Source organism: Rhipicephalus microplus, chromosome 6, assembly GCF_043290135.1.
Source record: "Rhipicephalus microplus isolate Deutch F79 chromosome 6, USDA_Rmic, whole genome shotgun sequence".
NCBI classification, from domain to species: Eukaryota; Metazoa; Arthropoda; class Arachnida; order Ixodida; family Ixodidae; genus Rhipicephalus; species Rhipicephalus microplus.
The window spans coordinates 118728597-118753129 of NC_134705.1; the positions used below are offsets into that span (position 1 = coordinate 118728597).

Below are 24533 nucleotides of genomic sequence, written 5' to 3' on the forward strand. Positions count from 1 at the left end.
CATTGTCGTCTCGGTCCGAGTCGTCGCCATCAATCATGGATTGTTGTGGACCGGTCTCTTCTTTGGGTAGCATTAAACAAGATGTAGTTGATTTTGAAGTGCCAGTCATTTTTTGACAGCCCTTCACATCATGCCCCCACTTACGGCAGTTTGTACAAAATACTTGTTTAGGTTTACTTCGACAGTCAGAAGCCTTGTGCCCCTTACGGCCACAAACAAAACATTGCATCTCTGCTCTTGGGCTTGAAATCAATTTAGCCTTCCCAGTTGTGTCCTCACTCTTATTCTGAACTATTAATAAGTTCTTCAATCTCTTTGCCTCTATATATATATCAGCTGCCTCTGCCATGGCTTCCAGAGTCTTGCAGTTCTTCTCCCGTAAGAAGAGCGCCAGCTGACTACTGCAGTTCGCCATGAATTGTTAGGCTACAATCAAGTCACGGACTGAATCGAAATTCCTCTCTGTCTGAGACATTTCTATCCACCTGTCAAAGAAACTTTGGAGTCTCGTGGCATACTGTTTTCCAGTTTCGCCGTCTTCAGGCTTGCTTTTCCGGAATTTCTCACGGTAGCCATCAGCCGTGAAGCGAAAACGCTGGAGCAGTGCCAATTTGACTTCGTCGTATGACAGGGAATCGTTCGGTGACAACCGTCCAAATACCTTCAGAGCCTCTCCGCCAAGGCACAAACTAAGAGCCGTGGCCCACTTTTCCCGTGGCCAATCTTGACCTGTCGCCACTCTCTCAAACCTTTTCAGGTAGGCGTCAAGGTCGTCTCTGTCCTCGTTGAAAACGGGTATAAAGTTATGCGGGTTCACTACCATAGGCGCGTTCCTTTGGTTGCCCGTGTCAGCCACCGTAGGCTGACCGACACCGGCCTCAGCTACTCTCAGGCGCAGTTGCAGCGTCCTCTCTTCTACTTCCAAGTGTCGCTGGCTTGCTTCTCGGGTTTGGTTCTCCGTTTTTGCTACTTCAAGACGTAGCTGTAAATTGCGGCCTTCCAGCTCCAACTGTTCTTTCTTCGCGTCTCTCTCCGCGGCTCGTTCATCGCGCTCACGCGCTTCTCGTGCGTCAAACCAAGCCTGCAATTCTGCTCCCTCCAACCCCATGCGTTCTGCCAGCGCCATCAACTCTCGCGAGCCCATTTTACTTTTTTAGTTAGCCTTACTCAAATCTACTTTTTAGTGGCAAACACTCACGTCCTGTCGCGGACGCCAATTTGTGACAGGTTCAGTAAATAAAGCCAGTCGAGCTAGCTGTGAAACGTTATTCTCTCACGAGAAAAGGAAGTGAGCGTTTGATTTGCAAAAAAAATTATACTTTCACAAACACACAAAAAAAAAACACAAAAAGGAAAATACTAAGATCAGAAAAATGTTAACTAATTAGCACTGTCAGTTTCGTTAGCGAGCGGAAACCTCTAAGAATCTAAACAGTCCTTTTCGTTAAAGTCCTCGTGTTTGAGTCCGGACGCGAAAGAAGACGGATACGGCTCACCAGCGGTTCACGCCCTTCAATAGTCCATTGGGGAAGCTGCCGTGGTGAGAGTGCATAAGCTCGGGCCCGTAGCCCGACGGCTTGCTCCCGCTCCCGGTAGACGTCATCTGCTGCGCTGTCTTCCGCTCGAACATCAGACCAAGGTCTTGCCAAGGATTCGCCAATAGCCGCTGCGGTTGAATGGTCACCAGGACCCCGTGGAAACAGTCGCCAGCTAGGTGGATGCCCTGACGCCCAGGAGGTACTCGCACCCGACGAGGTCGCACGCCGCACCCTAGCCTTCTTCTTCCAAGCACGAGCCCGAATCTCCTCTTCCTCGTTCTTCAATGCCCTGGCTCTGGATTTTTCTCCCATTTCCTTGAATTTTCTTCTTTTTCCAATCGCCAGTGTTCGCCGCACTGGCGCAATACGCCATCTTGCACACATTGTCAGTAGTTCATCTTACGCGCCAAATTTGAAAGTCACTTGACTCGCGCACTTCACTCACAACAAAGGCACGTGTTTCACTTGTAGCCGCGAAGGATGGTGTCCATCATCCGTTCGAAGGTAGCTGGGGCGTTGCAGAGTCCAAACGGCTTGACGTTAAACTCATACAGCCAATCAGGTGTTACAAATGCAGTCTTCGATCGGTCAGGATCAGCCATTGGAACTTGCCAATATCCTGAGCGTAAATCTAAGGAGGCGAAATATTCTGCCCCTTGCAAGCAATCGAGAGCGTCGTCGATGCATGGCAACGGGTACACATCCTTCCGAGTTATCTTATTGAGGCGGCGGTAGTCGACACAGAATCGTATAGACCCATCCTTTTTGCGCACAAGTACAACAGGGGACGACCAAGGGCTCTGCGATGGCTGGATGACACCACGCTTGAGCATATCGTCGACTTGTTCGTTGATAATACGGCGCTCTTCCACTGAAACTCGAAATGGTCGTTGGCGTAAGGGAGCACGAGTACCGGTGTCAATGTGGTGCGTGATGTTCGCTGTACGACCCAAAGATGGTTAAGCGCAATCGAAGACAGAACGGAACTCTTGAAGAAGGGACAAGAGTTCGCTTCTTTGTGTCGGCGATAGCTCAGCGGCAACAGAGGGCTGGAATGAGTCTCGCGCGGGCACTGTGGCCACAGGTGGCGTCATAGCATTGAGCTGGAGGTGAGGTGCGTGTTCGGCGAACTCTAGAGGGCGCAAGAGGTCAACGTCTTGTATGTTACCCAAACATTCTCCGCGAAGTAAGGTAACTGGCGACGATAGCGTGTTCGCGACGAGCATGGCGGTAGCACCGGATTCCACGGTGAGTACGGCAAAGGGTAGGTGTAGGCTACGGCGGCGGGTAAATACGTCAGACGGAGTGAACAAAACAGTTCCGGCAGGAGCGGCCGTACAGGTCAAGGCTACAAGGGCGGATGTTCTCGGTGCTATTTCCGTGTCTGCAACAATGACAAGTTTGTAAGGTTCAAGAAGAGAATCCACAAAACAAGAGGTTGGCAGCGGTGTAAGGGCAACTTCTGCACGTGAGCAATCTATGATGGCCCAATTACGTGAAAGAGAGTCCCATCCAAGAATGACTTCGTGGGAGCAGGATGCCAGCACAAAAAATTGAATGGCATAAAGTTCACCTTGGATAATGACACGTGCAGTGCACACAGCTGTAGGTTCTATGCACTGCGTGTTGGCCGTGTGGAGCATCAGGCCCGAAAGAGGCGTCGTCACCTTTTTCAACATGCGACATAAGGTCTCACAGATTATGGAAACGGTGACCCCTGTGTCGATAAGCGCTTGTGCGGCGGTCCCCTCAACATTGACGTCAATAACGTTTTGCGGTGAGAAAGATGGAGGCCTTAAGCAGTTCGAATTGTATGCAGCTGTTGCCTCCGGAGCTGCAGCGATCAGTTTCCCTCTTCCGTAGCAGGTCGGCGACGCATAGGTGACAGGGAGCGTCGTCGTGGCGATGGTGACCGATGGTTTGCGTAGGGTGGAGGACTGTCAGTGGTGTACCTTGATGGCGTCCTAGACGACGACGCCATTGGCCGGCCCATGGCGTCGACTGGAGGGGGATCTCGGCGACAGTGGCGGGCGACGTGTCCAGCGATACCACAGGCGAAACAGATGGGCCTATTATCTGGCGTCCTCCAAGCGTCTGAGCGACGGTAAAATGGAGCTGAAGATCTCGCGTAGGGATACGGCGCCGCAATTGGGGTTGTAGGCACGACATAGGGTGGCGTGGCAGGTTGAGCATACGGCATACGCTGTTGCGTAGGCCGAGCAGCGACGGCGGCGTACGTGAGAGGCGTTGTGACTGGTGGTTGCTGATGCACCGGCGAAAGGGCTTCAGCGACTTGGGTCCGAATGACGTGTTGGAGGTCCGGTGCCAAAGCTTGCGTGGGCTCATGTGTCAGTGGCAGCAGTGACAGCTGGCGCGCTACCTCTTCGCGGACGAAGTCCTTGATTGTCGAAAGCAGCGGCTGCTGGTCGGTAGGATGGGCAGCTAGGTGCAAGCTTGCAAGCGTGCCTTTCAATATGTGCCTGATTTTTTCTTCCTCAGGCATGGTAGAGTTGATGCGGTTGCATAGATGCAACACATCTTCAATGTAGCCCGTGTAGGTCTCGCCTGGTTGCTGCGCACGGTGACGTAAACGGTGCTCGGCTTGAAGCTTGCGTGCCGCAGGTCGTCCAAAGACGTCCGTAATAGCCGTCTTGAATGCAGACCACGTAGTAATGTCAGCTGCGTGGTTATTAAACCACAGTTGCGCGGTGTCCGCAAGGTAGAATGTGACGTAGCCAAGCTTACTTGGGTCGTCCCATTTATTACTTGCGCCGACTTTGTCGTACCTCGCCAACCAATCTTCGACGTCCGACTCAGTGGAGCCCGTGAAGATAGGAGGGTCTCGTTGAGGATACACGGCACCGCAAGTGACATGGACGGTGGAAGGTCCCACCTGGAGAGGCGTCTCGGTGGCCATGTTCGTGTCACGTAGAGGGGGAAGCTTACGGGAGCGAAGTTCCAGGTTTGTACGGGAGTCCCCACACCTCCACCAGATGTCACGCAGTTTATTCACGTACAGACCTACTGGAAGGCCGGGGAACGCCAGAAGAGCGAGGAACGCCAACAGGCCGAAAATACAAAACAAACGCAAGCTCGGGTCGCACGTGCACCAACGCTGTGGCTTGCCGTTTCATGCTGCTTCGTCGTCGTTCGCATAGTTCCCTACAATATGATCACTGACCTCAAAAAAAAAACCTACAGTAATTCTGGCAGCTTGCATCTGCTAGCGGATCATTGTCGCAAGTACTTGCAGTGTAAAATATTTGCAGTTTAAATACTTTTTGCTCCTTTAACCTTTACAAAGCACGCAAGAATTGGAACTGTTTATGGAAACGTGAGCCTTGTTTTTCCACGTACTTCAAACTATCAACAAAAGCAAATTTTATTTGGGTAACATAACTGATAAATAGTGCTACCCTGTTGCAGGAACGACTTGCTGACAGCTACAACTCACACAATTTACGCAGCAGCTGTATTTCTACATGTATAACGAGTGCGTCAAATACAAATTGCCGAAGTAACGTGATATACCAGTCACCGTGTTACTTATAACGCGTAACCACCAACACTGAAAACAAGGTGGGCGTTCTTGCACTTATCACGATTATTACAAAGTACCAGATTTCTCACAGCGTAGCTTGCCACATATTATAGAGGGCGAGCATCCACCGCTCAGCGGTGTACAATTCATGGGCAACAGACACTGCTAGTGCATCAGATGGAAGTCTTTCCTCATTTTATTCCATCTCATGCAGCAGTTTTTCTACAGACATAGAGACTTGGAGCCGGCACGCTTGCCGACATGAAGCTCAAAACACTTCTGCTCTTGCAGGTTTTTGCGGTCTTTTGGACGGAAACTGCGCATCAGCCGTTCGGCGGGCATACGGTACACGTGTGTTCTGCCATCCCATCTGCGGATACATCACGCAAAGCGTCATCAGCTCGAGCATCTTCATCGCTGGACGAGGAGTGCTGCGATCCTTGTTGGGCCGCTTGCGTGAGCGATTACGACGGCGACAGTCGCTGCATGTGTGGAACATCATGTGACCCAGAACTGGCGTATATATTTGCGTGACACCTTGGCTGCGTGGGAATTGGAGCCGGCACGCTTGCCGACATGAAGCTCAAAACACTTCTGCTCTTGCAGGTTTTTGCGGTCTTTTGGACGGAAACTGCGCATCAGCCGTTCGGCGGGCATACGGTACACGTGTGTTCTGCCATCCCATCTGCGGATACATCACGCAAAGCGTCATCAGCTCGAGCATCTTCATCGCTGGACGAGGAGTGCTGCGATCCTTGTTGGGCCGCTTGCGTGAGCGATTACGACGGCGACAGTCGCTGCATGTGTGGAACATCATGTGACCCAGAACTGGCGTATATATTTGCGCGACACCTTGGCTGCGTGGGAATTGGAGCCGGCACGCTTGCCGACATGAAGCTCAAAACACTTCTGCTCTTGCAGGTTTTTGCGGTCTTTTGGACGGAAACTGCGCATCAGCCGTTCGGCGGGCATACGGTACACGTGTGTTCTGCCATCCCATCTGCGGATACATCACGCAAAGCGTCATCAGCTCGAGCATCTTCATCGCTGGACGAGGAGTGCTGCGATCCTTGTTGGGCCGCTTGCGTGAGCGATTACGACGGCGACAGTCGCTGCATGTGTGGAACATCATGTGACCCAGAACTGGCGTATATATTTGCGCGACACCTTGGCTGCGTGGGAATTGGAGCCGGCACGCTTGCCGACATGAAGCTCAAAACACTTCTGCTCTTGCAGGTTAGTGCTGTTCGTATGCTTGAAATTCCTAAAGCACTTTTAGCGTTGCCGGCTCCTCCCACAAAGGCATGTGTCGCGAGCACCACGGTGCGAGTGTGCACTGGAGTTAATGGGAAGCGTTTTCGCTTTATTGTGAACCGAGTGCTATATGTTGCTCTTCTTCTACTACTTTCTGGAGACATTGAGCTCAATCCTGGGCCTTTCGATAAAGGTGAAATGGATTATTTGAAGAAGTTGCAGGATGCTATTATGAGTAAGTTAGAGAATATTGATACTAGGATAACTAACAGTGATACTAACATAGCTGAAATAAAGAGCAAGCTAGAGATGACCGAGGGCCATATAGAAAGCGTCATGAAATTGGTACATGAGCAAGCCACTGTAATAAAGAATCTAACTCATCAGATGCGAATTCTTCAAAAGAAAAATATCGACCTCGAAAACAGAAGCCGTAGAATGAACCTTGTGTTTTACGGGATAGACGATAATGACCAGCATGAAACTTGGGAACAGTCTGAGGCCCTCGTTAAGGGCATCTGCACTGCCCAACTCGGATACGAACTGACATCAGTTCAAAGGGCACATCGCGTAGGTCGTTTTAATGAACGGAAAAAAAGGCCAATTATTGTGAACTTTTCATCTGATAAGGAAAAAGAGGTCGTCCTTAAAAAAGCCAAGAATTTGAAAGGTACACAGTACAGCATTGAGCAGGACTATTCATTCGAAACGCGCACTGTACGAAAGAAGCTTTGGGAATATGGTAAAGCGAAAAGGGCGGATAAGAAAAACCTGGTTAAGCTAAAAGCCGATAAACTGATTATAAACGGCAGAGCATTTACTTGGGATGATGAAAAGGAAGAAGTCGTTGCCTTGTCTAAACGATGACAGGAAAATTGTACCATCTGCGTTCATCGTGATTTAATTATTGCAGTAGTGAATTGCCGAAGTGTAATAAACAAAATAGACGAATTCGCTGGCTTGCTTGATACCGTGAAGGCCGATGTCGTGTTCGGTACAGAATCTTGGCTCAACCCATCCATCTCTGATCATGAAGTGTTTCCTAACAATTATACTGCCTACCGTAAAGATAGGCCGAATCATGGGGGTGGTGTTTTCTTGTTAGTTCACTCGTCCCTTTCATCCGCTAATCTTGATATCGGTAATGACGCTGTCGAATCTGTCTGGAGTACTGTTACAGTCAGTAACAATTTTTCTTTTGTAGCTGGGACGTTTTATCGACCGCCCGACGCGAACTCCAGTATTTTGCAATTATTAGGTGACATCGTTTCACAGGCGTCTGACCGTACGATATTATTAGCAGGTGATTTTAATTTACCCGATCTAAAATGGCGAAGTCACTCATGCGAGGTGCTGCATGCCAGCCGTAATAACCTAGAAATGAAGAACATTGTTGACACTTTTGGGTTGATACAGTACGTTTTAGAACCCACAAGACTTAAGCATACCCTTGATCTTCTCTTTTGTAACTCCCCTAATTTAGTAAGTAACGTTGATATCATTCCAGGCATTAGTGACCATCAGGTTGTAGTAGCAGGCGTTATAACAAAAATTCAAAAAATCGCGAAGAGTATCAGAAGAAAGTTGTTCTTTTTTTGACAAAGGCGACTATCCGTCAATTTCCGCAAGGCTTCTTGATTATTTGCCTGTATTTGAATGCTTGGTAGAGGAACACAGTGTAGAGTATTTGTGGAACACATTTAAAAATAAGATACTCGAACTCTCAGAGCAGTACATACCAAGTATGGATTCGGCTAAGCTTAAGAAACGTAAAAAACCGTGGGTGACTTACAGTATCCTGAAACTAATTAAGAAACGAAGACAGGTATTCAAAAAATACAAAAAAATGAAAGGTAAAGTTCATTATAAGAAGCTACAGGAGCTAACACGTGAATATAAAGAAGAATCAGTAAATGCAAAGCAGCATTTTTTTAAACGATTGAATGAAAATATGAGTACAAATCCTAAACCTTTCTGGCAATATCTAAAGGGATGTGGGTCTGATCCGGTTGGAATAAATGAACTTATTTTCGATGGACGCACTCTTTCCAATGATACGGATAAAGCCACGTGCCTAAATAACTACTTCCAATCCGTTTTTCTTCCTAAATCTGCATTGAGCTCATCCTTGACAAGTAGCAGTGTTCCTCTCATGGAACCTCTTGTAATTAGTGTCAGCGGTATTGAGGCCTTGCTCAGGAATCTCGACGACAGTAAAGCTATCGGCCCTGACGGTGTCTCTCCAAGAGTTTTAAAACAGTGCGTTAACCCCATTTCGCTCTACCTTTACCTGATCTTTGAAAAATCACTAAGCACTGGCCAGTTGCCACAAGACTGGAAAGTGGCAAATGTAGTCCCGATCCACAAAGGAGGTCCTAAAAAAGATGTCACGAATTATAGACCTATTTCGCTTACCTCGATATCATGTAAAATCATTGAACATGTAATATATAAGGCTCTAATGAAGCATTTATTAGATTACGATTTGTTAACAAAGACTCAACACGGTTTTCGTAAGGGCTTTTCCTGTACGACCCAACTTCTCGAGTTCTACAACGATCTAGTATCCGAAATTGATCTAGGTGGGCAAACAGACTGCATCTTTTTAGATTTCAGTAAAGCTTTCGACACTGTTTCGCATCCTCTGCTCCTCGAAAAATTACGAATATTTAATATAGATGAGAGAATTTTTAATTGGATAGAGAATTACCTGTCACAACGCCGCCAATGTGTTGTCCTGAATGGTACTAAGTCGGAATTTCTAGAGGTCACTTCGGGCGTCCCCCAGGGATCTGTATTGGGGCCTCTGCTATTCATAATTTTTATAAATGACATTAACAAAGATATAAGCTCAAGTATACGGCTCTTTGCTGATGATTGCGTAGTCTACAGAAAAATTCAGAAAGAACATGATGTCCTTGAATTGCAGGCTGATCTTGCACGTATTCATCAATGGTGCCTTAAGTGGCAAATGAAGTTAAACACAAATAAGTGCGTTCATGTGTGTTTTACAAAGAAGAAAAAAATATTTGATGCAAATTTTTGTCTAGGAGGAAATAAATTAGATAAAAAATACTCGTACAAATATTTGGGTGTATTGCTGTCGCATGATTGTTCCTGGAATGCACATGTGGATTATGTGGTTTCCAAAGCCGCGATAGCGTTGAATTATATTCAAAGGAATTTGAGATGTGCAGATCCTAACCTTAGAAGCACGGCCTACCTCACTTGTATTCGTCCAATCTTGGAGTATGCCTGTACTCTTTGGGACCCAACACAAACAGGTTTGATAAATAAATTAGAAAAAATACAAAACAGAGCAGCCAGGTTTGTTTTGGGTCGGTACGGACAAAAGCAGAGTTGTACCGAAATGAAAAAGGAGTTAAACTGGGAGTTACTGTCGTCCCGTCGCAAAAAATTGCGTTTGAAGCTTTTATACCAGATATTTCATAAAAAAACGGGACTAGACAGCGACACTTACTTAAAAAGACCAGATTACATATCTCAACGTACAGACCACATACACAAAATAAAGCCGTGCCGGGCCAGGACGAACCTGTATTCAAACTCGTTTTTTGTTAAAACTATTAACGAATGGAATTGTTTGACATCTAAGCAAGTGTGCAGTGTTAATGAAGATGTATTTTTTTCAACTTTGTAACCCCCCTGCTGTAACGCCTCTGGCAAAGCGGGGATATGTATGAATAAAGAATAAAGAATAAAGAATAAAGACTCCTCCACTAAGTGATACGCGTTGCCACCCTTGGGTCTCTTTAAGAGGCTGGGCTAAAGCATTACGTTTTGCGGACAAGCATAATGCAGCGACGCTAGATCTACCTTTTTGTCGTTGACACCTTCAGGCAATTCAGAGACAACCAGCGCAATCATCGATTGACGAAGTACTTGTAAAGCAGCTATCGCCTGTGAAAAAAAAAGCAGTGCACCCGAGGAAAATTCTGCGAATTGCACCGCTCACTACCCACGCCGCTGTCATCAGCGCCCCTAGTGGCATCGGCGCACCGAAGAGCCTTCTCCGGCAAGCGAAAAGCGCCGCGCTCATCACACCTCCCCATTCTAGCCACCCTAGTTCCACGGCAGTGTTCATGCTACTCTCAGTGGTGCACTCAATACTTTCATGCGTGCAACACCGCCAATTAGCACGAAACGCAATCACCCAGTCATGCGGCACGAAGGAATATGCCTCCACACATTGACAACACTAGGTCAGCAACAATGTATGAAGACTTTGAGAAAAAGACGAGAAGAGTGGAACGTGTGACACGAGTGAGTAAGAACACAAATCTCAGCACAGCTAGGCTTACTACAGGGGTGCTTTCTCGTTGAAATGTAAAATTTTATCAAAAATACTCATTTTTATAGAGACCCCAAAGTTATAATGTGCTGGCACGTTCCTAGACATCCGTGTACCTATGTGTGCATACATTTCTAACTAGAACACGTAATAGTGTTCTACAAACTATTGTTAGTGAGACATACTTGTAGAAGAAAACATCACGCGGAGATACAGAGGTTTAGGCACAATCTACAACCCTCATTGTAGTTACTTACGCCCTTTCTTCACCTAGTGGCTTGTTTCCTTGCTTGAGCAAATATATAACATGAAGTGCGAAGGCACTTTCTTGAAACAAAAGAAACGACTCAACTCAAAAAACTGGCATCGTTCCGAACTATTCTTGTGCCTCTCGTTTTTCACAAGATCCAGATTGTAACATCAAGTGTGACAAGCGTGCAAAAAATATACTTGACAAACATGTGTAATGAATACGCCATTAGTATCTGTCCGTTCTGTAACAATATCTTCTTGTAAACAAAGCATCTATAGTATTGCTTTTCAATAACCTACCCATCGGAGGCTCGTGGTTTTTTGGAGTCACGCCTCGACTTTTCTCTGACATAGCTTATCACTCATTCCATTCGGTCTTCGACTACATCAGCCAACATTTTAGATCTTATTCTAACCGATGGTCCTGACGTATGCTCTGACCTAACTCATCAAAATGTGCTTTCTTATCATGACATCATAACAGGCACTTTAACAGTTTTCTTTCCAAGGCCTCACTGTTTAGATAAATACATGCGATGCTATAACAGAGCCGATTTCAACAGCATAAACTTCGAAATTTATGCGTTTACTTTAACTTTCCTTAAAAATTACAAAGCTCAAACTGTTGAACGTAACTGGTTAATGATTAAAACCACTTTTACCAACCTGATCAATCGTTTCATTCCACTAACAAAAATAGCCTGCTCTTCAACATTACCTTGGTTTACCTCAAAGCTTCGACGCCTCGTTCAACCGACAAAGGCCGCCTCTTCGATTCCTGGCATCGTTACAAGTTCTGTAATGGGCAATATCGGTCGCTCTTGAAATCATCAAAACGACATTTCTTCGCTCATGACTTTCTTCACTCATGACTCCATGCTCACTTACAATCGACAACGCTTCTGGCATGTAGTAAATCCTGAGAGCTTCCCTGACATAATGCTTGTTGACCAGCCCGGCGATATGGTTTATGGCTCAGAATGTGCGGATCTATTGAATATCGCCTTCTCATCCGTATTCACAAATGAAGACACCACATTATCACTCTCCGTTGTCCACTTCACCAACCTATCTATGCCTGAAATTGCCATTAGTGAGGCAGGAATTTCTTCTCTTCTAAATAACCTTAAAACTTCTTCAGCATCCGATTACAATGGCATTAATAATAAACTGTTGAAACTTTTGTCTCCTAGCTTATCAACATTATTGTACGCACTCTTCTGACAGTCTCTATCTACTAACACTATTCCAAGCGACTGGAAGGTAGATAAAGTAATACCAATATTTAGTCTGCAGAACGGACTCATCTATTAAATTATCAACCCATATCTGTATTCAGTACCAATTGCAAGTTACTTGAACATGTCATCTACACTGAAATCATTAACGATACAGTAGATTACAACATCATTTCTAGTACTAACTTGGTTTCCGTTGAGGTTATTCATGCGAAACGCAGTTAGCCACCTTTTTACATCATTCATGTTTACACTAAGGACGTCAAGTTGATGCCATATTTCTTCAATTTTCAAAAGCTTTCGATCGCGTCCCTCAACATAGACTAATAATAAAACTAACACCCTAATATAGATTCATTCGCTATTGGATGGATTAGAAATTTTCTCTCATCCAGATCACAATACACGTCTGTTAACAACAGCACCTTGTCATCCACTAGCGTAACCTCCGGTGTTTTGCAGCGCAGTGTTCTTGGCCCTTTACTTGATCTATATTAGACTTGCCTAACTGCGCGTGCTCTCACAGCAGACTTGTCGCAGATGACTGTGTAATTGATAGAATATTTTTATGTAACGATGATAAACACATTCTTCAAGCTGATCTTAATGCAATAAACACGTGGTGTTCTAACTTGATTGATTTGATTGATATGTGAGGTTTAACGTCCCAAAACCACCATATGATTATGAGACACGCCGTAGTGGAGGGCTCCGGAAATTTCGACCATCTAGAGTTCTTTAACGTGCACCCAAATCTGAGCACACGGGCCTACAACATTTCCGCTTCCACGGAAATGCAGCCGCCGCAGCCGGGATTCGAACCCGCGACTGGCGGGTCAGCAGCCGAGTACCTTAGCCACTAGACCACCGCGGCGGGGCCTGGCGTTCTAACTTAGCTAATGACATTTAATAGAGATAGAACACAGCTACTGTCATTTACACGGTGCATCCACCACATTCCGAAATCATACGTAATCAATAACAACATAATTGAACATACAGCTTCATATAAGTATCTTGGTGTTCACGTGCAGTCAGACCTCACATGGCATCATCACATCCGCCTCACGTTGGCATCCAAATAGCCGCTCATTAGGTCTGCTCAAACGTAACCTCAATGTATGCTTCAGATACTCTCCATAGGCTAGCTTACATCAAATACGCCCTAAAATTGAATATGCATCAGCTATGTTGGATCCCACACAAATCAACATCACCCATGACATCGAGTCTTTGCAAAACCGTGCAGTGCGTTTCATATTTTTTTTATATATTCACCCTACACCCGTCTTTCAGTACTAAAATCTCGCGCACAACTTGAAGACTTCCCTCATCTCCACAGAACTGCCTGTCTTTCACTTCACTTTTCCATAAATTTTATCACCACTCATGCCCACACCACATTTTCAAAACACCAGCAGCTATCTTTTCACGCACAGACTATAACTTCAAGATAAAACGTATAACATGTCGCTGAACTCATTATGCATATATTTCAATCCTGAACAATAGTTCCGTGGAATAATCTGCTGTCCCACATTACCACTGAACTCAATTTCTCAACTTTTCAGAAAGTTTTACGCAATAATTATAATTAAATATCCACCACGAGTGCTCTTTTAGACACCATCAAGTGTTATTCAATGTTTTTGTTCACATCATTTGTCCACAATTTTTTAATTTATTGTTTATGATGCGTTGTATTTATTCAATCTATTGCGAACGTGTGCTTTGTACAGTTATGATTGCATTATAATTTTTACTTGTGTACTGCGTTTCTTAGTGCCCTTAGTTTGGTCAATTTTTTCTTTCACCTTTTTCAATATTTTCTATATTTCCTCTATTTTCAATTTTTGTGGTGCTTTTAGTGTTCCCTTTCTAATATTTGTTTGATTTTAATGCATAGCGTGCTCTTGTCATTTTGTATACTTTCTTGGACCAAAAACATACATAATTTGATTCATGTGTCTGTTCCTCTACGTAATACCCCTTCCTGGGGCCTTTAGGGGTATTGTGAGATAAATAAATAAATGTTTGGAATGATAATCTCACCCTCTGAAACACTGTTCATTATTATATGCTGAAAAGTACATTCATTATTCAATTTTAGCTTCTGAGAAAATTAATGAAAAAGACGGCGCACATTGGTGAAAACATGATTATACTGTATATTTTTGAGAATAGTGTTTTTATAAGCAGAAGTTTGTATTATGTACATTTGAAATATTTTATTCATTTCAGGTATATTTCCACACAAAATAAACATGAAAATTTAGTCACATAATTTTATGAAGTGAGGAGTAATCTGGAAGTGATATCTTAAAGCTTGATATCCACAGATTTAAAGAACATATGCTTAAGCATGAAGAGTACGCCTGTACTTCTTGTGTTTCTTGCTAGGGTCTGCCACATTTATGGTAAGTCGTTTGACTAGATTCTGTATCCATGGTACTAACGACTACATAAAAAATTCTTTAATAATTTGTTATAACATCAATGTTTGTTAACGTTTTGTTATTTGGAAGTATAGTTGCTAAGCACCACGTACATCAGTGCAGGAAAATTTCCCAGGAGTAAAATGATTTCAGGTGGACTGCGGAATCCATAGCTTGCCAATCTGAGGCACACTTAGGGTGTTCAAATTAGATACTATGCGCGTATGACTCAGCATGTACTATCTACAAGTGGGTCATCATCACTTTCATAAGGAACTTCACAGGGGCGGTTGCTATCAATAGGGCACACGTAATCAGGGAATTACATTATATGAGAACACCATGTCGCGTACAAAAATATCTTGCGGATCCGTAAAGCTATATAAAATACAGTACTTGTATTTTTGTTTGCTTCTTTTTGATGAGCAGTTGCCATATTCAATATTATTTGGTGTGATGTCCACAAAATTAAACAATGCTTAACACTTATAGTTCACATGATTGGCCCTCCAAGCTCGCCTTAACGGTGCCTGCGTGGAACTATCCGGGTGGCATGAGGTCTGTTCTGCGACCTCTCTGGACGAAATGAAGGTTTACTGAATACCATCACGCTCAACATACAAATGTTCTCTGTGGGAGGAAATGTAACTCAAACAAAATACAGTATAGTTTCCGTAAGCAGTACAGTAAGTCCAACAAATATATTGAGCACGAGCACTTCAATACATGTAATTACCACCTACTTCAGCTATGCTTATTTGCTGTATTGATTGAACATGTATAGGGCATTAGTCAATAACTCATTTCCTGGAGGCTGTAACAACCTGCTCCATCTGGGAAACTGTAGCGACACTTCAACGCAAACAGCCACGAATGAAGTAATTAAATGACACAGCCCATGATGTTCAGCTGTACCTTCGGCGTCAGCATACATATGATGTTAATAAAATGCGAACATTGCCTTCCATTACTGCGCCTGGGACTAAGGGGTTTATGTTTTGGCGACTAATTGATGTATGCACATTCAAAGAGCACAGTACTTCAGATTGAATTGCACGTCCATGAAACCATAATACTAAAGATGAAACTGCCAACTCTCAGCATGAAAGGACTCACAACGATATGACCTCATATGCTCGCAAACGAGGAACAATCTTTCTTTTCAATAAGTTTCCGAACCACTCAAAATCTACAAGCAGAGTGTATATGTTAGCACACAATTTTTTCTTGGTTCTGCGTCGCACGGCGTGGTATGTTACAAGTATCAAAACTTCGAAACACAGCTACCAAGTAAGAAATATTTCAAATAACGTCTTCATTGTTCGAGTTTTAAATACGCTTACGATGAAAGTTCTGTTCGTGTTTTTCAGCACCACAAAGTTTGTTTTTAGTCTAGAGTTTCAAGTTTTTAGTTGCTTCTGCAGTATTTAGGTGTTCTAATTATGTCACTCATTTTATCCTTCTACATCATTCGATAGGGGCCAGTCAAAAAACCCCACTTACTGCTTGAAGCCGAAAGCTCCGGGGAACACATGTGGGGGAGGTCCGTTTACTTCATGGTATTTTGATTCTGAGAGCCGCAAATGCAAGGCTTTCACCTTCAGCGGATGCAACGGCAACCTAAACAGGTTTTCTTCGGAAGGACAGTGCCAACGCTGGTGCTTACGTATGTGAATACCTTCTCTACATTGGCGGTCCTCTATCCATCTGTATGGAATAGCACGGCGTTAGGTGAATGTAGAAAAGCATCAAAAAGTATCCGTGGGAGATATATTCGTAATAGGGTCATTCGTTCACATTAGCACTCACACTCTGTACTTAGGCATCCTATTATGTTGGTTGATAAATATTTGAACATATTCAGATTTACACTATTTTAAGCAAACTCTCAATATAATAAAAAGCTCGCGATTAGCGAAATTACCAGCTCAATTCAGTAATAAATATATATTACATAGCATGTACAAAACCAGAAACGAATAGAAAAAAGTTTAAAGAACTTGACAGCATTTAAATACAAGGAAGAAAGCAAAGCAGATCCGCAGTTACCAAACTGGCGTATTAGGAGAGTATGGCATGTTTTTTATGGAAGAATAAGCAATAGTAGTAATGCTGTAAATTACAATATGCAAATTTTTTAGTCACATATTTGTCAATACTGATATTCAGCGAGTAATCGAATGCGCGTAACATCAGCTGAAAAAAATTACTACACACAAGTATGCAGGAGAATAGGTACGTCCAAATTATACCTTGTTTTTACAACAAAAAAAACGTTTTTCTCTCAATTGGCATCATGACAATTTCAAACGACATTACACAACGCAAGCATTGATGAGTTCAGTCGAACTAATATTGCACGTTGGTTTTGTTGTAGTTTGTCGTAACTGCCAATGGCATAAAGCATCCAGGACAGGAAAAAATAGTGACGCGTGAACAATCACATATAACGCGAAAATAACAGAGGCTAATGTTTTATGCGCTTTAGTGAGATATGCCATGGCATCTTGCTAAATCGAGGGCTAAGAAAAATGTTGCCTAAGATCTAGTATTCAACACTACTATTTTTTTTTTGCGCAGGTGGTGACCTAGAGAAACCAATCTGTAGCTTGGCTGCTGAAAAAGAAAAGGTATTGGGGGCATTATCGTGTGGTCATATAATGCTACACAGGACCAATGTCAAGTGTTCCTGTACAGCGGGTTCGGCGGAAACTCGAACAAGTTGTTATCAGTGCATGGACAGATGTAGTGGTGAGTTTCTTCTTGTTCAAACATGCAAAAATATTTCCCTTTATCAACGCTCCAATAGATTCTCAGACTTGTAACTTATATCTAACACGAGAAACCAATTTACCAGCTCCTCAGTACTCGCACTGTGTGCCTTGATGGATGCATAGCTTCTCTAAGCTCGAGAGACACGTAACACTACCAAGAGCGCAAGACAAGTGCCGCCATCTGGCTTTTGGATGTGAAGAAGCTGTGGATCAGTACCTAATAACCTGATCTTAGCACCTGCAAAGTTATGTTCAGAGACATAATACCAGGGGTCAAAAAAGTAGTTGTCCCTTGTTAAACCCCTTTATGAAGGGTGTCCAGAATTGTGTACGTGAAATTCAAAGATGCATCACACGCCGGGTGTTTCTTCAAATGGCCTGAAACTCAGCTTGAACATTCCTGCAGCCTTTCTGAGTGGACATCATCATCATCATCATTATCATCATCATCACCATCATCATCATCATCATCATCATCATCATCATCATCAGCCTGACTACGTCCACTGCAGGACAAAGGCCTCTTCTATGTTCCGCCAGTTAACCCGCTCCTGTGCTGCTGCTGCCAAATTAGACCCGCAAACTTCTTAATGTCATCTGCCCACCTAACCTTCTGTCTCCTCCTAACCCGCTTCCCTTCTCTGGGAATCCAGTTAGTTACCCTTAATGACCAGCGGTTATCTTGTCTACGCGCTACATGCCCGGCCCATGTCCATTTCCTTTTTTTTATTTCAACTATATCCTTAAACCCCGTTTGTCCCCTAATCCACTCTGCTCTCTTCTTGTCTCTTAAGGTTACACCTACCATTTTTCTTTTCATTGCTCTCTGCGTCGTCCTCAATTTAAGCTGAACCCTCTTTGTAAGTCTCCAGGTTTCTGCTCCGTAGCTAAGTACCGGCAAGATACAGCTGTTATTTACCCTCCTCTTGAGGGATAGTGGCAATCTACCTGTCATAATTTGAGAGTGCTTGGCGAATGTGCTCCACCCCATTCTTATTCTTCTAGTTACTTCAATGTCGTTGTTCGGCTCTGCGGTTATTACCTGCCCTAAGTAGACATAGCCTTTTACAACTTCAAGTGCACTATTACCTATCTCGAAGCGCTGCTCCTTTCCGAGGTTGTTGTACATTACTTTCGTTTTCTGCGGATTAATTTTAAGACCCACCTTTCTGCTTAATACTATAAGAACTCGCAGTAACCCAGATGACACCCCACCAGTAATGATAGAAGAAGTCAGAAAAGCTTTGGAGAGCATGCAAAGAGGCAAAGGTGCTGGTGAGGATCAGGTAACATCAGATCTGCTGAAAGATGGAGGACAGATTGTGTTAGGAAAGCTAGCCACCCTGTTTACGAGGTGTCTTCCGACGGGAAGAGTACCAGAGTCTTGGAAGAATGCTAACATCGTCTTAATACATAAGAAAGGAGATGACAAGGACTTGAAGAATTACAGGCCGATCGGCTTGCTCTCTGTAGTATACAAGCTACTTACAAAGGTAATTGCTAACAGAGTAAAGAAAACATTAAAATTCAATCAACTAAAGGAACAAGCAGAATTTCGAACAGGCTACTCAACAATTGATTACATTCATACTATCAATCAGGTAAGAGATAAATTCTCCGAGTATAACCAACCACTATACACAGCCTTCATATATTCGCTGCGGTGGTCTAGTGGCTAAGGTACTCGGCTGCTGACCCGCAGGTCGCGGGTTTGAATCCCGGCTGCGGCGGCTGCATTTCCGATGGAGGCGGAAATGTTGTAGGCCCGTGTACTCAGATTTGGGTAACGTTAAGGATCCTCAGGTGGTCGAAATTTCCGGAGGCCTCCACTACGGCGTCTCTCATAATTATGTGGTGGTTTTGGGGCGTTAAACCCCACAAATGAATCGATCAATTACACAGGCTTCATAGATTACGAGAAGGCGTTTGATTCAGTAGAAATATTTATTTATTCATGATACCTTACAGGGCCCGATAGGGCATTGAGTAAGGGGAGCTAGTACGAAACAAAAAATATCAGAGATAAATGCATTAATAAATACAGGGAAACAAAATTGAAAAAAAGAGAAAAAAAAGGGTACAGTGCATACATATGTACAGTGCAAAGCATTTTCAAACAGAGGAACAGCATTTCTTATTCCATGAAACAATTTTTCGCCAATCACACACACTCGCAAAGGAAAGAATGGCGGAAGAATTCGCGAAATAAAAGTAATGGTGACGACATGATACTATTTCAAGAAATGCTTACGCAATTGGTCAAGAAATGCTTGATGGTTACTGATAGATGCAATATTGTCGGGAAGATCATTCCATATATAATATAGAACGGAGACAGTCAAAACTGTTATCCGAGACCAGGTAGGAGCGTAGGCCTAGCTATCAAAATCAGCGACAGTTCGGGCCGAGCGTCTCGTGCTTAGCACTGACAATGTGTGTGCCGAGATTTGCATGACCCACTACAATCATCATTACATATTTCCCCCTCGCTGAAGATAATGCCAAGTAAGTGTTTTAAGGTGTCGTGAGGACAAGTGGTTCGTGATATGGTTTGAGGCGATTCACATGTACGATTTCGCGGCCTCGGCGACGCATGTCCACAGTGGCCGTGAGGGGTTCGATGAGGTAGTTAACAGCGGAAGTTTGTTCTATGACGCGATAAGGTCCATGGTACCTGCTGACAAACTTTGTAGAGGTACCAGGAGCAGCACTGGGGGGCACCCACAGCCAAACAAGAGAGTTGGGCGAAAATTGGTAGTTGGACCGTCCATCGTCGTGACGAAATTTCTGTAGCCCTTGTTCTTGGGTTGTAAGGGTGCGAGCTAATTGCCGACATTCTTCCGCATACCGCGCGGCTTCGGAAAGTGGTGTGCCTTCGGATGAGTCGGGTCGGTAGGGGAGAATGGTGTCAATTGGAGACGATGGTTCTCGACCATAAAGTAAAAGGAATGGAGAAAAGCCTGTCGTCGCTTGAGGTGCCGTGTTGTAAGCGTACGTTACGTAAGGAAGGATGAGATCCCAGTTGGTGTGGTCGGAGGCGACATACATAGAAAGCATGTCGCCAAGAGTACGGTTGAACCGCTCGGTCAAGCCATTTGTTTGTGGGCGATATGCGGTAGTACAGCGGTGAATTACATGGCATTCTGCAAGAAGTTCTTGAATAACATCCGCGAGAAAGACGCGGCCTCGGTCGCTCAAAAGTTCACGTGGAGCGCCATGACGCAGAACAAAACGTTGCAGCAGGAAAGACGCAACGTCACGTGCCGTCGCGGCTGGTAGAGCGGCCGTTTCTGCATATCTCGTGAGATGGTCGATCGCTACAATAATCCAGCGATTCCCAGCTGATGTATATGGTAGAGGACCATAAAGGTCTATTCCAACCCGGTCGAATGGTCGCACTGGGCACGGTAACGGCTGCATTGGTGCAGTAGGACGGCTAGGATCGTGCTTGCGGCGTTGGCACTCTGTGCAAGATCGAATGTACTTTTGAACGAATGTGTACATGCCGCGCCAATAAAACCGAAAACGTAGCCTGGCGTAGGTTTTAAACAAACCGGCGTGCGCACACTGCGGATCGGCATGGAAAGCAGCACATATGCTGGCGCGGAGATGCCTGGGTATGACGAGTAGCCATTTGCGACCGTCAGGGTGGTAGTTGCGGCGATAAAGTATTCCATCACGGATGGCGAAGTGAGAGGCTTGTCGGTGTAGCGCTCGAGATGGCGGGTGGGCGAGTGTTTCAGATAGGTAATCCATCAGAGACGCAATCCACGAATCTTTGCGCTGCTCCGCAGCCATGTTGATGGGTCCTGATAGTGGAAGGAAGTTGTCTTGGATGGAGACACTCGCAATATCAGTAGAAACAGGCGAACGCGAAAGAGCGTCGGCATCGGCGTGCTTCTGGCCTGAGCGATAAATGACGCGGATGTCGTACTCTTGGAGCCGTAAAGCCCATCGTGCCAAGCGTCCTGAGGGATCCTTGAGGGAGGATAACCAGCAGAGCGCGTGGTGATCGGTAACAACATCGAAAGGGCGGCCGTACAGATAAGGCCGAAATTTTGTAATGGCCCAGATAATCGCTAGGCATTCTTTCTCAGTTACCGAATAATTTGCTTCTGTTCTTGTAAGAGTGCGGCTCGCGTACGCAACAACATACTCTTGGTAACCAGGCTTTCGTTGGGCGAGTACAGCGCCAAGACCGACACCGCTAGCATCTGTGTGGATTTCTGTGGGAGCGCTTGAATCGAAATGACGCAGTATGGGTGGTGTTGTAAGCAATTCACGGAGCTTCGCAAAGGCACTGTCGCAAGCTGGAGACCACGCAGATAAATTGCGGTCTCCCTGAAGTAGGTCTGTCAGAGGCGCCATGATCGAGGCGAAATCTCGGACGAAGCGGCGGAAGTATGAGCAAAGGCCAATGAAACTACGCAGCTGCTTGAGAGACGCGGGCCTCGGGAACTCGCGAACAGCACGTAGCTTGGCGGGGTCAGGAAGAACGCCATCCTTCGACACGACGTGTCCGAGAATGGTCAGCTTGCGCGCTCCAAAGCGACACTTCTTCAAGTTGAGTTGGAGGCCGGCTGCAGAGAGGCAGCGTAGAACCTGTTCCAAGCGACGAAGGTGCGTGGGAAAATCGGGTGAGAATACCACTACATCGTCTAAGTAGCACAAACACGTGTTCCATTTGAGGCCTCGTAGGATAGTGTCCATCATGCGCTCAAATGTTGCCGGCGCATTGCATAGCCCGAATGGCATCACGTTAAATTCGTATAAGCCGTCTGGTGTAACAAATGCAGTTTTTGGCCTATCATCCGGATTCATGGGCACTTGCCAGTACCCAGAGCGTAGATCAAGGGAGGAAAAGAACTCTGCGCCTTGTAAAGAGTCGAGGGCGTCATCAATTCGAGGCAAAGGATAAACATCCTTTCGTGTTATTTTGTTTAGGCGACGATAATCTACGCAAAAGCGTATCTTGCCATCCTTCTTTTTAACTAAAACAACCGGCGACGCCCAAGGACTGTTTGACAGTTGAACGACGCCTCGCTTTAGCATGTCACCTACTTGTTCATCGATGATACGGCGTTCAGTTGGCGAAACACGGTATGGTCGCTGCCGTAGTGGTGGGTGATTACCTGTGTCGATCTGGTGGCATACGGTAGATGTGCGACCTAAAGTAGCGCTGTGACTGTCAAAAGATTGTCGAAACACGTCAAGGAGGCTCAAAAGCTCACACCTCTGTTGTGGGTTTAGGCCTTCGTCGATGACACGGTTGAAAATGTCGGTAGTGGGAGGGTCATTCACGGAACTACAGGAGAGGGCACTGACTTCCGATGGTTCATCAGGAACTTCAAGTGTAGCGATGGTTTCAAATGATTCTATCGAACCAATACATTCGCCTCGAAGTAGCGTAATCGTGAATGGGAACGGATTCTTCACAGGCACGTTGGTCGCACCACCTTGAAGAGTAACGAGAGCGGTTGGGAGCGGTGATAGGTGGCGATGAACGAAAGCAGCGGAAGGCGTGAAGAATGCGGCAGTGTCGACGACGGTGGAACACGACACAGGCGCGAAGACAGTAGCGCGTGGAGGGATTTGGGTGTCGTCACTAATGACCAACTTCGCGTCGGAAGGGCGATCGTGCACTGGTAGCGCATCACCAAGGGGACAAAAGGCGACTTCGGCACGGGCGCAATCAATGATGGCTTGGTGATGGGAGAGAAAATCCCAACCTAAAATGATGTCATGAGAACAGTGCGGGAGCACTACGAACTGGACTGTGTAGGGCACTCCTTGAATTACAAGTCTGGCAGTACACGCGGCCACAGGCTGCACAGGCTGTGCAGTGGCAGTATGAAGACATGAACCCAAGTAAGGCGTTGTCACTTCTCGAATTGAACGGCAAACTTTTTCGGCGATGACAGAAATTGCGGCACCAGTATCAATAAGGGCAAGTACGGGTACACCTTCAAGAACGGCATTAATTACATTCGGCGGCGAACGAAGAGGGCTTGTGCTTTGCGACGAGGACGCAGTTCTTGCCTCGGGAACTGCGTCATTTAGTTTTCCGCGTCGATTGTAGGGGGGCGTCGGCGCATCGGGGAGGGCGAGCGTCGACGTGGAGAAGGAGATCGGCGATCAGGAGCTGGTCGGTGGCTTGGACGAGGAGCGTACAATTCGGAGTCTGGGGTGTATTGAGCGTACGTGTAATCGTTTTCGTATGGACGTAGGTTTTCACGTGAGTGGAGTGCACGGTGGCGGCACAGACGTGCGACGTGCCCAGGTAGACCACACGAAAAGCAGATCGGTCGGTTGTCGGCAGTGCGCCATGGATTAGGGACTCGGCGAAGTGGAGGTCGTGGCGGCAGGGCGGCATAAACAGGAGCAGGCTGTGGAGGCGGCGCTTGGAACGTCTGTGGTCGTGGTCGTGCTGCTGCTTCGGAGTACGTCAATGGTGCATTGACTGGTGGCACCAGCTGTGGAGGAAGGACCTCAGACACTTGATCTCGTATAATAGTCCGTAGAGTAGGGCTAAGCGGTGCACTGCGCTCCGGTAGGCCAGAGATGAGCGAGAGTTGGCGGGCAACTTCTTCGCGCACGAAATCTTTGATCTGCGAGAGGAGGACGGGGTCTTGCGAGGGAGTTAAGCCGGACATCGATTCCTGATGTGGGACAGCACGGCGGGTGACGAGACGTTGCCGGCGGAGCTCATCATAGCTTTGGCAGAGCTCGGTAACTTGGGCGACAGTAGCAGGGCTTTTCGAAATGAGCATCTGGAAAGCGTCCTCGTCAATACCCTTAAAAATATGCTTGATGCGGTCCACCTCTGTCATGTTCACATCGACGCGCTTGCACAAGTCAATGACGTCTTCTATATAACTTGTAAAGTTCTCACCAGGCAGTTGGGATCTCGACTGAAGGCGCTGCTCCGCACGAAGTTTGCGGACAGAAGGACGACCAAAGACTTCGCTGAACTTTGCTTTGAATGCTGTCCAGGTGGGAACGTCGGTCTCATGGTTCCGAAGCCATAAGTGGGCAATGCCACTGAGGTAAATGCCGACAGTGGCCCGTCTCGTGGCTTCGTCCCATTTGTTCAAGACACTCACGAGTTCATAAGTAGCCAGCCAGTCGTCGACGTCGTGGTCGTCAGTGCCGCTGAATATGGGAGGATCCCGCTGACGGACCGCGCCGG

At 45.8% G+C, this 24533-nt stretch overlaps 1 long non-coding RNA gene across 1 annotated transcript in view; it reads left to right on the forward strand.

Annotated features, from left to right (window-relative positions):
• Positions 1-24533, forward strand: part of LOC142765450 (uncharacterized) — a 50608-nt gene that overhangs the window by 18603 nt on the left and 7472 nt on the right. Inside the window, exons 2-4 of the long non-coding RNA XR_012884256.1 lie at positions 14377-14552; positions 16049-16236; positions 17151-17321. This is a non-coding gene — a long non-coding RNA (uncharacterized LOC142765450). The remainder of the gene's footprint in view (positions 1-14376; positions 14553-16048; positions 16237-17150; positions 17322-24533) is intronic.